Here is a 15,790-nt window from a genome sequence, read left to right as displayed (position 1 = left end):
GGAGATTCCTAGAGAGGCCCCACGGAGGCTTCCCCCCACCTTTTCTGGCCTTGTTTCCTCCCAGGAGATTCCTAGAGAGGCCCCACGGAGGCTTTTCCCTGCCTTTTCCGGTTACACTTTCGGAGGCTGGGGTTTGTAAGTGGAAAATGGTTCTTGAGAAGAGGCAAAAAAATCTTCAACATCCGGTTCTTATCTAGAAAAGTTTGTAAATAGAGGCATTCTTAGGTAAAAGTACCACTGTAAGCTCCCCCTCCCCCTTTCAAGCCATGCTCATAAATCTATAAACACAGTGCTCCAGTCACCAAAAGAACCAACTAAATGCAATAAGTAGATCAGAGTTCATATTCATCCTATTACTTTTCTTTTTCTACTCATGTGGGGTTTGAAAAGCGAGGGAAGAGGCAGGAGAAACCTACAGTATCTGATTTAGTCACTTGTCAAGGGCTTAGGTGGTGCCATAAAACATGCAAGTAAGCAATCTCTTTTAAAAGTCCACTGCTCTATTGTATACTACCAGTTCTCACATTAGATTTTTTTGGGGGGGAAAAACCCCACAAATGCCCACGCAACACTTACAGAAGTGTATTTCTTTGTAATGATATGGTTGCTATCCATTCCATGGTTATATTTATTACAAATTCATACATACATGCATATATACATACATGCATACATACCCACTACTGTATTTTATTTTGATTTATGTATTAAATTTATTTTTAGCCCATCTCTCCACAAGGGTGATTGTACATTTATCTACAATATTATTCTCTTCATGCTGTATAACAGTGTTTTCCAACCTTGGCAACTTGAAGATACAGTGGTAACTCATCTTGCGAACGCCTCTTTTAACGAACTGTTCGAGATACGAACCCGGTGTTTAAGATTTTTTTGCCTCTTCTTCCGAACTATTTTCACCTTACGAACCCAAGCTGCTGCTGCTGGGATGAAGGGGTTTCTTTCCCCCCCTTTTTTGGAGAAAGAAAAGGGAGGGGTGGCTTGGAGGGGGAAAGAGTTTGCATTTTAAAAAGTAGGAGAACAGCGTGCTTGCACAGGCACTGAAAGGGTGTCTTTTGAAGAAAGAAAAGGGAAGGGTGCCCCCCTTGCCTTTCTTCCTTCCCACTCACCCTTTAGCCTAGCCTTGCTTCTTCCACCCGCCCCCTTTAGCTGCTCCTCCCTGCCCTCTGTTCGCCTCCCTTCTAAAGTTTGGGATTTTCCTGAATGATTTGCATGCATTATTTGCTTTTACATTGATTCCTATGGGAAACATTGTTTTGTCTTACAAACTTTTTACCTTACGAACCTCCTTCTGGAACCAATTAAGTTCGTATCATGAGGTATCACTGTATTTGGACTTCAACTCCCAGAATTCCGCAGTGAGCGAATGCAGGCTGGAGAATTCTGGGAGTCCAGAACTGTACACAGTACTCCAAGTGTGGTCTCACCATCGATCAACACTTACTGACTTATTTTCGATTCTCTTCCTAATCATACCAAGCATGGGATTTGCTTTTTCTTTTACTGCTGCTGCGCACTGGGTTGACATCTTCATTGAGCTGTCCACCAAAACCCCAAGTTCCACCTTAGCAGCCCAACTCTGGAGGCGACAATCATGTTTCATTTCTGGATTCCAGTTGTGATGATAGACCAGGAAGAAGCCACCATTCACAATTTGCACGCCTTGCTAAACAAACCAGGACAAGCATTTCCACAATTCATTTAGCTGCTTTTTTTCTACTGCAGGAGCCCAGCAAGAATAACAGTGTCTTCATGATTCAAGTGATGTATGAACACCACTTTGATGTTGACATACTTACAGCAAGCACAAGGAACAGTGAGAAAATTCATTGTTTTTGTCTTTTATGTCTCTTCCCAAACAAAGAAAAATGCTTAAAAGGAAGGGAAATGCTGCAAGAGCTAATTGGAATACCTTGACAGTTTCCATCTCAAATTTGTATACTGAATTTTTAGGCGTCCAAAAGAGAAAGTGTCCTGACACAGTCGTAAAATAAACAATATCAATAGCCTACGATTTTAAAAGCAGGAGCCAAATTTAATTTCTGCATTGTCCTTCAAGCTTATCTCTCGCTAGCTGCTTGCTTTGGTGTTACCTCTTAGCAAAAGCCACCAAATGCCTCTGTTGCGGCAAAACTCAGTTGCCAGTCAAGGGAATAGGCGTTGATTGCTTACCTGAACGCCTCTTCTCGTACGGTGAGCGGGTACAGAAGTCACGTGGGTTTCTCCTGTCCAATCCGATGGGACTGAGCCTAGTATTAAAAAAGCCTGCTGGATCCGCCCCTTCCCCAGAATTTGCGAATCCGTAGACTTAGGCTCAGATGTGAAAGCTCCATAATGTTCAACTCTCATGTGTTAGAAGAAAGGTAGGTTAAAGAAGTCATAGAAGACCACATAAAGGGGAGGGAAGTGACTGCTGTACCCGCTCACCGTACGAGAAGAGGCGTTCAGGTAAGCAATCAACGCCTATTCTCCGTACTGAAGGAGCGGGTCCAGCAGTCACGTGGGACATACCCAATAGATAAGTCCCTAGGGTGGGATTAGTTCGCTATCGTGAGAGATAACGGATTGGAGTACCCTTCTGCCGAAGGCAGCGTCCGCTGAAACGTAAGAATCGATCTTACGTCAAACTCCTTATGAAGGAGTTTGGCGAGGCCCAAGTGGCTGCTTTGCAGACTTCTTCCAATGGGGCTTGAGTCGCCCAAGCGGCAGATGTGGCAGCACTTCTGGTGGAATGCGCTGTAATGTTCTTTGGAATGGAGAGGGAAGCTGACTCATAGGCTTTAGATATGGTCCCTCTAATCCAACGGCCTATTACTGTTGAAGACACTTTGGATCCCATGGATCTGGGATGATAGGCCACAAAGAGTGCTTCAGACCTCCGAATGGGTCCTGTGCGCTGAATATAAATTTTCAGTGCTCTAGTAAGGTCCAGAGTGTGCCATCTATTTGCCAGGGGATGATTTTGTTGAAGACAGAAGGAAGGTAAGACAATATCCTGGGATCTGTGGAACATGGAACTGACCTTGGGTAGAAAGGTGGGATCCAGGCGCAGAACCATCTTGTCCTGATGGAACTGGCAGAGGTCCTGTCTGATTGATAGAGCTGCCAACTCAGATATAATATAATAATATATTGTGGTCAATATATTATGAAATCAAATGTCAATGTCACTGGGTTTGGATCTCCAGCACTAAGATAATCTTAGAAAGTCTTGGAAGTTTTAAGTCTTCTCCTCTGCTTAAGTCAACTCCAGATGGTTACTGCTATTTAAAATCTTCAGAGACCAACGATGGCCATGAAACCTGTCAGAGCTTGCGCAGATGTGTCCAGGAATGTAATGAGAAAATTGTTAAAGGTAAAAATAGAGGCATTAAGCCCTTCAGATGCTTAATACCACTAAACATGCCCTTTGATTTTCAACTAGGTATTTCCAGTTTAATTTAAAGTAGGCTAAACCCACGACATGCAAACCCAAGAAAAAAGCCCAACATTAATTTTACTTTCCTTAATCCAGAGCTAATAACAAAATTCTCAAAAGAAAGCAACTGTGTATCAACCTACTTGAAAAGCTTAGACCTAATATTTAAAAAGGATGCACTAGATGGAAAAAAATTATGTAGCTTTTGTTCAATTACAGTCATTTTAAGGTAGCATAATCTCATAGAGGAGCAAGAAAAAGATTAAGCATGTGGCAGCCTGGTGATTCTGCAGTCAGAGTTCCTTGCTTCTTTTCTAACTGCCATCTTTTTCTTCTCCTCTTCTTCTAAATAAATTGTTCAAATGTATAAAATAGATTTTAGTGCAAAGGAAAATTAATTCAAATTGCATAATCAATGTAATCTGTGTTTGTTTCACAAGTTAATATTTCTTTGTCCTCAGCATAATCTGCTTAATGTTCATGGTGATTCGCTTAACAATCACAGCAAAACAGTGCTAAAAGTGAGCACAGTTCATTTAACACCGACGTCAGTTTATTTATTTATTTGTTTGTTTGTTTTGTCAAGTAAGTATTCGTAGTATACAAAGATAGTAACAATGTTTATATACATGATACTAGTAAAAGAGAAACGTTATGGCAGGGGACAGAAGGCACGCTGGTGCACTTATGCACACCCCTTACTGACCTCTTAGGAATCAGGGGATGTCAATAGGGGATAGTCTAAGGGTAAAGTTTTGGGGGTTAGGTGATGATACTATAGAGTCAGGTTGTGAGTTCCAGGCATCAACTACTGGGTTACTAAAGTCATATTTCCTGCAGTCGAGTTTGGAGTGGTTTACTTTATGTTTGTATCTGTTGTGTGCTTGTGTATTGTTGTGATTGAAGCTGAAGTAGTCATTGACAGGAAGGACATTGTAGTAGATTTAGATTTAGATTTAATTGGATTTGTATGCCGCCCCTCTCCAAGGAATCGGGGCGGCTCACAGCATGTACAGAAAAACGGGAAACAATAATAACAATCCAATTTATACCTTTAAAAAAATCTTAAAATACTAATTAAAAACCTATCAATATCATTCATTCAACAGTCAAACTAAAGCATTCATTGGTCAGGAGGGGAGGTGATTTTATGAGCTATGCTTAGGTCGTGTTTAAGGCGACATACTGTAGTTCTAAGCTTTCTAAACCTAGGATTGTATGTCTAGTTGTGTAGGGTAGTCTGTTGCGAGTGGAGAGCTATTTTAGTAAAGTATTTTCTTCTAGTAAAGTAGCAATGAAAATTCTAATCCAAAGTGTGCTAGTAATTTCATAATTACTTGTATTAAGGAAACTATTCAAAATAGTTTTTTTTCTTCTATTGAACACAAAATTTTGGAGCAGTTGGATGGGTTCCAATACAGGGTTAGCATCAAAGATTAGGATTAGAATTAATTTTATATAATGGCTTGCAAAGAAAATAAATCTTCCCCTTTCAAAAAACAGAAAACAAAAAATGATTTTATTCCCTGACCTAGGCCTAGTGGTTTCCATGAATAATGGCTACATTTGGTGGCTTTATGAATTGGAACAACCATATATTCCCCTCTCGTTATTTTTTTTTAAAAAAAAAGATAAATTATGCCAAAAGTTTAGGCTATAACAAAATAGCTGCACAACCAGATTAATTCAGAATCAGACAATATTAGATGTGAGTAATCCAGAAAGAGGATACGACTACTATTAAAAATATCCTAACGTCCTAAGAGTTCCATGAACCCGGATATTAGATGGAACAGATTTCTATGCTTTTTTCTAGCATCTAAAATGTTAATGAGTTTTACGTTGCTACCTGGGTTGAGATGAGTTTTCATGAAAACTCTGAAGAAAAGAAATTAATCTTTCTTGATTTATGAAGACCGTGAATCATATTACTATGTACATGGAGACAAACCTAGAAGAGATTGAAAATCTCATTAAAATCATTGCAAAGTGACCTTGTGCATATATTTTTAATAATTTTGGGGGTAGAGAGTAGGAAGTGGTGGCGGACCTTTTACACCTAACAGTGCAAAATGGGTGCACACATAGTGTGCTCTCATGCACGTGTGCCATTCACACTAATATGCGGCTCTTCCCCTGTGAGCTGCATGCAAAACTGCACCATCTGGGCATGCGCACAGCTTTTGCGCACAGGATTCATGTGACTCCCCCATGCACTGTGTGTGCAATTGCACCATCTGTGCATGAGTGTGATTTCCACCATTTCCTCCCAGTAGATTCCTAGAGAGGCCCCACGGAGGCTTCTCCCCTCCTTTCCGGCCCTGTTTCCTCCCAGGAGATTCCTAGAGAGGCCCCACAGAGATTTCTCCCTGCCTTTTCTGGCCCTGTTTCCTCCCAGGAGGTTCCTAGAGAGGCTCCACAGAGCCTTCTCTCTGCCTTTTCTGGTTACAATTTTGGAGGCTTGGGTTTGTAAATGGAAAATGGTTCTTGAGAAGAGGCAAAAGAATCTTGAACACACGGTTCTTATCTAGAAAATTTTGTAAGTAGAGGCGTTTTCCCCAATCGCACACATTATTTGCTTTTACATTGATTCCTATGAGAAAAATTGCTTCTTCTTACAAACTTTTCTACTTAAGAATCTGGTCATGGAACAAATTAAGTTCGTAAGTAGAGGTGCCACTGTACTGAAACAGGGCCTAATCCAGCTAGCGTTCTTGGCAGTTCATACAAGCCAGATTTCTCAGAGATTCAGATTGGTCAATAGCGTGCATCATATCAAATAACAGCATTCATCATATCCAAACCCTAACAGCAATAATAGCAACAAAAATAACACTTGGGCTTATATGTTGCTCCATAGTGCTATACCTCTCTAAGTGGTTTACACTGTCAGAATATTGCTCCAAACAATCTGAACCCTCATTTTATCAAATTTAGAAAGATAGAAAGTGGAGTTACTCTCATTAGGATCGAATTGCAGACTGTGGGCAGAATTAGCCTGTAATACTGCATTCTAACTACTGCATCACCAGCGCTCCTGGTTTAAAGAATATATTTAGCACTTGGAAGAGTTCTTTGTAGCTATTTATATGCAGTTATGAACCTCTTTTCTTGGAGCTAACACTAATCAAACAGAAACATTTCCTTTGTGTTCCCTTTCATTCTGTCACTCAACCCATCCATCTCTGACTGGGTGCACAGAATGTTTAGAATCCTGCTGAATGCAACAGAAAATCAAAGATAAAATAGGACAAATGTCTGATCAATAAAAGCAAATAGCAAGTTGGGTAAAAATGTTTTTTAAAAAATCATAAACGGAATGGATTAAACTTGCAATTTGAAAATGGAGGCAGGAGAAAACAAATTTTGCCTAGCCAAGCTGAGCTCTTTAATTAACATCTTTGGTGAATATCTCACTTGGGGGAGTTGAAAAATGTTTGCCATTGCCTTATATGTGAGATATTTCCTTTTAAACAAAGATATTCGTGTTCATTATTGATGGGATGACCAACTGCACATTTCTGTACATGGAGATATGAAAAGAACTTAAAACCAACTTAAAAATACTACTGTGTGTTGTGGTTAGTTCTGGCCCAGCTCCTGCCCCAAGGACTGTGGATGTGGGGGAGACATCCACATGCTGCAGGCCTGTTTTGCCCCTGGTGGAATCTGCTGATGAAGGCTCCTCTGACCAAGACAACATGAGTGACAGGGAGGAGGAGAGTGTGGCAGACAGCTCAGAAGGAGATCAATTATCTAGCTCCTCCTTGGATTCAGAACAAGAGTTAATGATACAGTCTCGCATGTGGAGAGCGATGCATAGGCAACAACAACTGAGAGATTATTATCAAAGAAAATGAGGCCACTTGTGGTTGGGTGGGGCTGTGGTAATTAGTGAGGCTGCTATAAAGAGCAGCCTGTGGGTTTGGCCATTGTGGAGGATTATCTGATCGTTGTGTTTCGTGACTGCTTTACTGACTTTGACTTTTTGTGTGCTGATTTTTCCCCGCTTCGAAACTAAACCAGAGCAAAGTGTGTTTCATTTTGTGAAAGAAGAAGGACTGTGAATTACCTCACAGCTGCAAGCTAAGTATCTCAGGACTGATAAGGGACTTGTACAAATTACCAGTTTGTTTGGAGACGAGTGCTCTTTGCTATACCAAAAGAGGGCTTAGGTTAAATGACTTTTCATTATAAAGAACATTGTTTTGAATTTTCAAACGTCTGTGTGTCTGAAATTTGTACCTGTGAATTTTCGGGAGGAGTCTACCAGAGAGCCTGACAGAACACTGTGTAGGTGAGTCAAATAATTAGCCGGTGTGTCTTTAATACAATTCTTAAAGCAGCAATAGGGGTGTGTGTGTTTGAGTCTCACACAAAGTTCACATTTTAAAGTTCACATGAAAAAGGTTGTCCATACTTTAATGCAGTGTTTCCCAACCTTGGCAACTTGAAGGTATCTGGACTTCAACTCCCAGAATTCCCCAGCCAGTATTCGCTGGCTGGGGAATTCTGGGAGTTGAAGTCCAGATATCTTCAAGTTGCCAAGGTTGGGAAACACTGCTTTAATGTATAGCAAGAGGTTTGGCACTTCGGTAAGCTCTGAAACAATTCTTTTGAGTAATTTTGGGAAGCCTGCGCAGCTTTTATCTATATGCCATCTGACAAGGATCATTTCCACTTCTATTTTATGTATGCACATAACAAAGATACGCTAAGTACTCATTAAGATGGCATATTAACTATAACCTTTCAGAAGACAGTAGGATAAAACCAGGGGTTAAATGCTCCCGGTTTGCTCAAGCTTGTGGGTCATTGAAGAGCTGGTTGCAAAGGGAGCGCCAGGCTCTGCCCTCCTGGGATGCCACCATTTGGGTTCTTTTATCCTCTGCGCATGCACAGAATTCTTTGTGCATGCGCGGAGGGTAAAAGAACCCAAATGGTGGTGTCTGGGCAGGTGGGTGAAGCCTCACGCCCCCCTCGCGGCTAAATCTCCTATGTTTCCTAGGAGGTCAGTAAGGGGCGTGCATAAGTGCACCACCATGCCTTCCGTCCCATCATTATTATTATTATTATTATTATTATTATTATTATTATTATTATTATTATTATTTTATTATTATTTATTAGATTTGTATGCCGCCCCTCTCCGTAGACTCGGGGCATCTCACAATAATAAAACAATGTATAACAAATCTAATAATTAAAAGTGACTAAAAACCCCTTATTAAAAAGCAAAACATACACACAAACATACCATGCATAAACTGTATGTTTCTCTCTTACTAGTATCATGTATATAAACATTGTTATATCATTGTATACTACCAATACATACTTGACAAAAACAAATAAATAAAAATAAAATAAATAAATAAATAGACCTCAATAAACATGTTTTGTGGATCAATCTGTTATCCAAAGTATACACCTCAGCCTCAAGAATCACCAGAGGTAAACTGTATCCAGGTGCTTTTTTCTCTATTAACAGCTGTTAAGATTTCAATCAAAAGAGTGATGGGTGGGCTACAACTAACTACTGAAAAGAGAACTATAAGCACCAATAGCATTGATCAGCTGTTAGCTGCCGATTGTGACGATCAACGTCTAGACATTCTGATAAGAGGTGTCTGAATTAAACTCCCTGGGTCTGGTTTCCAGTTAGTTGTATCTGAACTCACATGGCTACATTTTGCAGAATGATATGCAAATTTGTGAATGCCCAGATGCATGAAGTACTAAAGTCCTGCAATTTTGGACAATTTTCTAAAGAGTTTAAATTACTGGGATTAAAGTGTTTACTTGTGTATTCTATATATAAACATGAGTCAGCTTCCCAGAGAAGGAAACACTTCAAAGCCTAATGTACTTATGTGGAACAAAGAAACTCTTCAAGATCAATTTTGATACAGACAATTAGTGAGAAGAATATAATTCTGTTGTGACCCACCAGCAGCCCGTGCAGCTGGTAGCTGATTCTGACACCAAAGAGGCTGATGTGGTGATGCACCAGAGGCCTGTGCAGCTGGCACCTGAGTTGGACAGTAAAGAAGCTGGTGAGGACAAGATACCAGAGGCAAAGATTCAGTCAGGGCCTTCAGAAGCTCCCATCAGGAAGAGGTCCCCTCAGAAGTAAGGCTTAGGGCTAATTGGCCACTCCCCTAGCCTATTGAAGGGATGATGATGAAGGATCCAATTTGCAGGAAGCAACTTCATTCATATCCCTTGGTGTCCTGATTCTAGAAATGTCTGATCGGCCCTTGTTCTCTCTCTTGGCATTTTTTCCTGCAAATTGCTTCTGGGCATTTTGCCAACTCAGAATTGGATTATTATTTTATGGATTTGTGCTGCCTGTTAATGAAGCTGAATTAACAGTCAGTGTTCAGAAAAGACTGCTTTAAACTATATTTGTGTTTGATGACTATTAATAAAGCTCATTAGTAATCCTTAATTAATAAACTAACTGTAAATTGTACAGACTTTGTGTGTGCTGCATTCTTTGTGGTCTGTAGCTGGGCAGATTTGTTGACTTTTAGATGAGCTTCTCAGCTTTTTCTTTCCCCAGTTTAGGATTCGACACCAGAAGTGGGTTTCAATAACAGAAATTTTGAGTAGTTCTGACTGGCCCCACCCCCATCTATTCTTTGCCTTCTGAGTCCCAGGTGATTGGACAGAAATGGGAATTTTGCAGTAACCGGAGTGGGAATTGAGATCTTACAGTATCATTCCCCTGCCATATCCCCCAAGCCATGCCCACGGAACCAGTAGTAAAAAAAAAATGGACTGTCAATTTTTAGCTCCTGGAACTACAGCTTTAAATGTACAACTAGCATTGATCAGCAGGTGTCATTGTGATAAACAATATTGACTGATAATTAATTGCTACAAATCAAGCTACTGTGAAAAGACAGAGCTTCAGGTTTAATTGAAAAATTGCCAATGGCGGGAGAGGACAAGTTCTAAATAAATGAAACTTGTTCACTGAAAGCAAGCAGATCCGGAAAAAAATATGGATTCTTGCACATCTCGTGAATAACAAACTGAACTATTGATTGATTGATTGATTTAGTCCAATACACAATACATACTGAAGAGGATAGACATGAAGTATTATATATAAAGAAAAGATATAAAAGTAGAGGAGAAGATATATGAAAGAAAGTAAAGATATATGATATATGAGATAAGGAGAGACAATTGGACAGGGGGCGAAAGGCACACCAGTGCATTTATGTACGCCCCTTACTGACCTCTTAGGAACCTGGAGAGGTCAATCGTGGATAGTCTAAGGGAGAAATGTTGGGGGTTAGGGGTTGACACTACTGAGTCCGGTAAAGAGTTCCACGCTTCGACAACTCGACTGCCAAAGCCATATTCCCCACAGTCAAGCCTGGAGCGACCAACACCAAGCTTGAATTATTTGGTGTTTCTGAACTGAACTTACAGGAGCTTTCAAATAGGTGAATTTTATTTTGAAGATGATGATGATGATGATGAAGAATCGACAACTGTGGAAGAAGAATGAGAGCTCTTGCACTGCCTTTCGCTCCTTCAATTAAAAGGTAATTTTGTTCCAAAAGTTGGAGACAATGAAAGGATTATCTAAATAGAGATGCGCTGAACTCAAATGACTCCGAATGTTTTCTATCATCATGATGGATTTATATAAAAGCTCAGGTGATTTGTTTTTAAATTCCTTTGTGAGATGGACTCATCTCCAGCTATTTCCATAGAAACCAATACTTTGTACAGAATTGCTCTAAAAGTCAGAAGCCTGCTGTTAACCACATCACTAACAGGTTAGTTTGCCTGATTAGAAAAATATAAAGAGCATATACTGTATCTATCTACCATAGTGCTAGGAGACTATAGATATGCATGTCGCTGAATGTTTTTCTACAGCTTATAAATGTAATAAAAATCCCCGTCAATGTTTGATAAGAAAAAAAAAAAACCCCAATGAAACTGTGTTACATCTTTGAAAGCTTGGTATGAACCAAAAACTCACAGAAAAGGAAAGGAAACAAAATTTTGGTCCCCCTTATCACAAAAATAGCATGGAAAAAATGTGGACACTTTCAACTGCAAAACAACAGTGTAACTCTATTGTAGATAACCACTAGTCATCAACTAAATGTAAAATCAGACCTAGGCATTTTACTAGACCACATCCGGCCCTTTGGGTGTTTCCTGGCTAGCCCACATGGATTGCTTTTATTTTGAAAAGTAATGTCTTCTCTACCCCCCCCCCCCCTCACAGCCCTATTGGTTTGGCCTGCAATGACAATCCCAATTTCTGATGTGACCCCTTGGGGAAATTAATTGCCTACCCCAGCATTAGATGCTTCTGCTTCTTTTGACTGCCATCTAGTGTGCATTTATATTTTTGCAACCCAGATAGCTTCCTACTCTATTACAAAAACGGTTGGTTCTACCTGATTGAACAGTGATGGCGAACCTATGGCAAAGGTGCCACAGGTGGCACGTGGAGCCATACCTGCTGGCATTGCCAAAGCTCAGCTCCAGTTGATTTTCGGCTCACAGGAAGGCTATGAGAGGGCCTTTTTGGCTTATAGAGGGCCTCCAGAGAAATGGGGGTGGGTATTTTTGCCCTCTCCAGGCTCCAGGGAAGCCTTTAGAGCCTGGGGAGTGTGAAAAATGGTCCTATTAGGCCCACCGGAAGTTGGAAAACAGGCCATTTCTGGCCTCCAGAGGACCTCCAGGGGGAGGGGGAGGCCATTTTAACCCTCCCCAAACATTGAATTATGGGTGTGGCCATTCGCACATGCACAGACTTTTGGCACCCATGGGAAAAAAGGTTCGCCATCCCTGTGATAGAAGCTATTCAGTCTTATAGTATAATGGGTATTTTTTATAGCTCTATTAGTTCAGCATACTAGAGAACTTTCTTGAACCAAAACATCATGAAACAGTATTACGAAATATGGAAAGAATTCTACGAATGGCTTGAAAAAAAGGAAGCTTATAAAACATTCATGAATAAGTTTAAAACAGTTTAAAAATATCATATTTATTTAAGAATCTTGTAATAACTGACTATATGTGAGAGTAGATAGAAAAAAGGATTGAAGAATACAAGTTATTATTATTATTATTATTGTTGTTGTTGTTGTTGTTGTTATTGTTATTATTATTATTTATTGGATTTGTATGCCGCCCCTCTCCGAGGACTCGGAGCAGATCACAACAACAGTAGATACATTAAAATAGAAATCCAATATAAACTATATTAAAAACCCCATTATTATATAAAACTAACAATTCTAAAACAATCATACCAATCTCATATGTTGAGTCAGGAAAGAGAAGGGGAGAAATCAATCCCCCCATGCTTGGCAGTATAGATGGGTCTTCAACATCTTACGTAAGGCAAGGAGGGTGGGGGCAATTCAAATCTCAGGGGGGAGTTGATTCCAGAGGGCTGGGGCCACCACAGAGAAGGCTCTTCCCCTAGGTCCCGCCAGACGACATTGTTTAGTCGATGGGACCTGGAGAAGGCTGACTCTGTGGGACCTAATTGTCCGCTGGGATTCGTGCAGCAGAAGGTGGTCCCATAGGTATTCTGGTCTGATGCCATGTAGGGCTTTATAGGTCATTACCAACACTTTGAAGTTACTTGAAACCTGGTTATACTTATGTCCAAATAATATTCACCGTATGATAAACCTATGAGTTTAAATTAAGCCATAGCATTGTCCTATTACCCAAGGAATTTAAATATGCCAAATTTAAATAGGAAATGGGGGAGATAATAAGGTTGCTAATACAGAAACCTACATTTTGAATGAAGCCAAAATCAAGTTTAAACGCAAATACTATTTTCATGAATGGGTTTTTCTCTATATTATGGAAAAATATTACTGGTCTGGGTTTAGTTTTGACTCGATGTACTTTAGATTGCTTGGAAATTGCAGCTTTGCCAACAAACTGTGGCTTAGCGCAGTGAGAATCTAATCACTGTGTTGGTCTTGTTTATCTGTTTATCTTCCACTTGTGAAGTTTCAAGTGGAAGTCTTATAGCTGAACAATTAAAGTGCTCATACAAGACTGAGCGCTAGGGAAAATTAAATCAACTCTATCTGCTATCATTCATACTTCAGCTGCAGGGCAAATTTGTACCCTTCAGGATCACAGAGATCAAACTGAGATATCTTTAAAACCTTTCACTTCTAGCTATCTAAACTCTTTGCAAACCCAATTCCTCTGCTATAATGCACTGATGAGTTCTCCTTTATTCTGAAATTGCTTTGCGCACCTGTGATCTGAAACTAAAGAGGATATGGAAACTGGGAGAAAATGTCTTAAACACGCTATCAGCATTTGGAAATGAACTTTCACTCCCTGTATGAGAAATGGCAAACAACAAATTGAAAGCTTTCTTGATGTGCATGGGTCTACCTAATGGGTCGCCCTGTTCAGGCATTTGAGCACATGAAATAATATATATACACATACACACACACACACAAGCACATGAAATAATATATATACACATACACACACACACACACACACACATATATATATATACGCATACATACAATACACTGGCACCTCCAATTAAGAACGCCTCTACTTATGAACTTTTCCAGATAACAACCGGGTGTTCAAGACTATTTTGTCTCTTCTCAAGAACCATTTTCCACTTACAAACCTGAGCCTCTGAAACTGTAACTGGAAAAGGCAGGGAGAAGCCTCCGTGGGGCCTCTCTGGGAATTCCTGGGAGGAAACAGGACCGGAAAAGGAGGGGAGAAGCCTCCATGGGGCCTCTCTAGGAATCTCCTGGGAGGAAACAGGGTTGGAAAAGGAGGGGAAAAGTCTCCGTGGAGCCTCTCTAGGAATCTCCTGGGAGGGAACAGGGCCAGAAAAGGAGGGAAGAAACCTCCGTGGGGCATCTCTAGGAATCTCCTGGGAGGGAACAGGGCCAGAAAAGGAGGGAAGAAACCTCCGTGGGGCCTCTCTAGGAATCTCCTGGGAGGAAACAGGGCCTCCACCCTCTCTGTGGTTTCCCCAATCACACACATTATTTGCTTTTACATTGATTCCTATGGGAAAAATTGCTTCTTCTTACACACTTTTCTACTTAAGAACCTGGTCACGGAATGAATTATATAACTGAACCAGGATACAAAAATATAACTCAACCAGGATACAGATCTCTCACCATACTCCCACACTCATCTTGCAAAATACCTACACACACCCTACCTTTCTCCTCCTTTTCTTACTCAGATTCACAGTTCTGAGTCAGTTGCTCTTTCCCCAGCCTATGTAGATTCAATCTGATTGGAGGATGGCTTAGTTCCTCCTTTCTCCTCCTTTTCTTACTTAAACTCCTTTTTGAAGTTGGCTATATAGCCTGTTTTGTTTTTTCACCAGAGGGTTGGGGGTTTTTTTTGGATTGTAGCTTTCTTATTGATATGGGTACTTTGTTTTTCTTGGTTAGGATGGTTATTAGTGGTACATGTAGTCTGATAGTTCTTTTGACCTTAAGCAAGAAGATGTTATAGAGGTCATCAGCAGAGTTACAGCCTGAGAATAGAGTTTGCCAGAGTTGAGAGGTTGGTGTCTTTGAGTTCATAGTTGGCTTTTAAAAAGTTGTTTTTATTTATTTATTTATTAGAGTTGGAAGGGTCCTTATAGGTTTTCTAGTCCAAACCCTGATAGTGCAGGAAACCCCAGATAAATGGCAGTTCAATCTCTTCTCGAAAGTATCTAATGTTGGAGCGTTCACTACCTCCGCAGGCAAGCCGTTCCACTGGTTGATTGCTCTCATCATCAGAAAGTTCTTCCTTATTTCTAGGTTGAATCTCTCCTTGGTCAGCTTCTATCCATTGCTCCTTTTCTGATCTTCTGGGCCCTGGGTATGTTTTTCCTATTGCAGTAAATGAGTTTGAATGTGTATAATTTTAGAAGAGCTGTGCGTGCATGTGAGTACAGTGTTCCCTCGATTTTCGCGGGTTCGAACTTCGCGGAAAGTCTATATCACGGTTTTTCAAAAATACTAATTAAAAAATATTTTGCAGGTTTTTTCCCTATACCATGGTTTTTCCTACCCGATGACATCATATGTCATCGCCAAACTTTCATCTGCCTTTAATAAATATTGTTTTTAATAAACTTTAATAAATAAACATGGTGAGTAATAATCTGAATGGTTGCTAAGGGAATGGAAAATTGCAATTTAGGGGTTTAAAGTGTTAAGGGAAGGCTTGTGATACTGTTCATAGCCAAAAATAGTGTATTTATTTCTGCATCTCTACTTCACAGAAATTCGACTTCCGCGGGCAGTCTCGGAACACATCCCCTGCGAAAAGTGAGGGAACACTGTA

General features: G+C 40.3%; 1 protein-coding gene across 3 annotated transcripts in view; it reads right to left on the bottom strand.

Annotated features, from left to right (window-relative positions):
- The window catches only part of NLGN1 (neuroligin 1), a 636,614-nt gene that overhangs the window by 586,562 nt on the left and 34,262 nt on the right, over positions 1-15,790 (bottom strand). Inside the window, exon 1 of one of the 3 annotated variants that reach the window (XM_070753654.1) lies at positions 14,667-14,737. The exons of the other annotated variants lie outside the window; for them this stretch is intronic. The gene's annotated coding sequence lies outside the window, so the exon portion shown is untranslated. Of the gene's footprint in view, positions 1-14,666; positions 14,738-15,790 lie in introns of those variants that run through there. 3 annotated transcript variants of the gene reach the window in all.

This window comes from Erythrolamprus reginae, chromosome 5, assembly GCF_031021105.1.
Source record: "Erythrolamprus reginae isolate rEryReg1 chromosome 5, rEryReg1.hap1, whole genome shotgun sequence".
NCBI lineage: Eukaryota > Metazoa > Chordata > Lepidosauria > Squamata > Dipsadidae > Erythrolamprus > Erythrolamprus reginae.
Note: the sequence above shows the minus strand (reverse complement) of the source record. Positions and strands in the feature narration are given on the sequence as shown.